Source organism: Spermophilus citellus (assembly GCF_964194105.1).
Source record: "Spermophilus citellus genome assembly, chromosome: 8".
Lineage (NCBI taxonomy): Eukaryota > Metazoa > Chordata > Mammalia > Rodentia > Sciuridae > Spermophilus > Spermophilus citellus.
The window spans coordinates 54,426,111-54,428,813 of record NC_138189.1 but is presented as its reverse complement, the minus strand read 5'-3'; positions in this window follow the sequence as shown (position 1 = coordinate 54,428,813).

Below are 2,703 nucleotides of genomic sequence, written 5' to 3'. Positions count from 1 at the left end.
CACTGCCTGGTTTAAATCAATGCAGTATGTTACATTCCTCAGCAAAGATGCTCTTGTCTGCCAGAGAAATGCAAGCCAAAATGCCAATAATTGTACCAATTACTCTATGGGGAGTGACAATGTTCTTTTATTTACCCTTAGAAAGACCTGATTACAAAACATACAGAGATAAGGGATAGTTACCTATAACCTGAAAATCTGTTTAGGAACAGGGTGTATTTAGAACAGGTCAACATGGTCCAAAGTGACCTAGAATTGCCTGGGAAGTTAAAGTGCACAGTGAGAATTTAAAAGTCTGATATCATCCTGCTGTCTTTCAAAAGTCTAAGGTAGACTCGGCAGACATGGCTGGAAAATTCCCTGGATGTCCAAAAAACTGGAGGGCAGGAAGGGCATGCTATGTTTCTCTTGAAAGGACCACTCCCTCCCTTGAGTGTGTCCTCTTTTCTCTTTTCCAGTCCATTCAATTAAATTCTGCCTGCTACCTGAGCAACATGTCTAAAACATCCTGGCATTACCACAACAATAGGATGAGAAAGGACTTCTATGGCTACCTCAGCTCAGTGGCATAGCTCATGCCCTGTCACAGAATAAAAAGGAATGAATTCTTAACACATGCCACAACGTGGATGAATCTTTAAGACATAATTACAAGTATTGACATCAATCACCAAAACACATAACAATTATTTAAATGTGTTGAAATAAATCATAAAAACCAATATATTATATAACAACTAATTTAAATGTCCCCAGCATAATCCTATCTTTAGAGAGAGGAAATTGATTAGAGATTAACTAGGAACGAGGGCTGTGGAATGGTTACAGGTATAGGGAGAATTTGAATTGCTAAAATGCTTCAGCATGGAATATTAACTGAACATTACAATTCTGAGATTCTCCTCTGAGATTATACAATTGAAAGGTATACTCAAAATGGTGAGTACTTTCCTATGTGAATTATATGTAAACAAAAATTTTACTGAAAAAAAAATCTGTTAAACCATGATACCTAAGAAATGTAGATTCAACAATAATTTTACTTTAGTTCCAGTCAAGGACTCTATAGGCACAAATCACCTCACTTGCCATTGTTCCACACTCTAAAACGCTTAACATGAATACACGTGCAGAACTATCAATTCCTAACTTCAGGAAAGCATTTATGATTATGAAAGAATCATTACACATAGGCAAAAATAAAGTCACCTAATCTTTGATTTTTCTACTTGTCATCCAGATATCTGAACTGTTGACTTATGTGTTTAATTTAATGTGTATAATTTACATTTTAGCTAAGTAATGATTTCTTCTTGGACATCAGCAGAAACAGAGAGAATTCAATGTGAAAGGAAGACTTGCATTTTGCTAGGATGTCCTCAAAAATGACTGTAGTTCTTCTGCTGCTACAGCTGAGTACTCACTTTGGTTCTTGAAGTTGTGCTGGTGTGGGAAATGGAATACAACCATTGAATCAACTTAAAGAGAATACTGGAGGAGTTCACACAGAGGAGGTATGTGATAACTGTTTTGAAATCTTCAAAGTTCATTTTTGTGGATGGTATAACTCATTTACCATTAAATCTGAGAGCTATTCATTATTGTCAAGAAAAGATGTAGAGAATCTTTACACTCAATTGTTTGATGTAGTGGTTTATAAATTGCCCCCCACACAAACTTTGAAAATATTACTCAATATTACAAGAATCTGCAAGTCAACTTTCTGATTTTGTAGAGAATACATACAGAGATGTAGTTTTAACAAGAAACTTATGAGAAAACTAAAAGAATCAAGGTTTGGTATTGTTCTTACAGATGACATTTGTCCCTGTGGTGAGCTGCTGGCTGCAATTCTTCAGAAACTATTTGTGTACACTCTCCACTTCTCTCCTGGTTACACATTAAAAAGTATAGTTGGAGACTTCTCTTTTCTCTTTCCTATGTGCCTGTCTTATTTTCAGAATTAAGTGATCAAATGTAATTCATTGAGAGGGTAAAAAATATATTTTATGTGTTTTGTTTTGATTTTTGGCTTGAATTGTTTAATACAAAAAATAGAATCAGTTTTACAGTGAGATCCTGGGTGAGTTATTTGTAGTATATAATCCTAACTTTCCTGAGCCTTTTTGAAGGTGATCTTACAAGAATATAAAGTCAGAGGAATTTCTTTTAATTATGTCATGTAATAAAAAAAAATCATCGCTCAAACTCAGAGTACTATAGAAAAATGTACATTGAATTGTCAGAAACCTATGGCCATCACTTGTATAAGACATACCAGGAACGCATATACTCTACACATAGAGCTCTAAGGACTTCTCTAGACAACTGCATACAGATTTTACCATTGCACTATTCATTTTATTTATATTTGAAAAATAAATTTAAACTTCACTAAATGTCTTGATGAACATAGAGAGACTGAGGACTTACATGTGTATTTCTAGTACATGTATACATGTAACATTAAGAAAATTGTTTCCCTTTAGTTCAATTAGATTTCTCACTTAGAAATCATCATGTCATTTTGCCTAATGAATTCCTTCTCAGTTGTGTGACAGTGTTTCCTTTACATATCAGGAGGCTCTTAATTGTGATTTCTAGCATGTCCACAGTCCTTTTGCTACAGGTTTGCAATTCATTCCCTGGAATGCAAATTATTAGTCTCGTGTTTAAAACTATCCATCAATTTATAAAAATGAT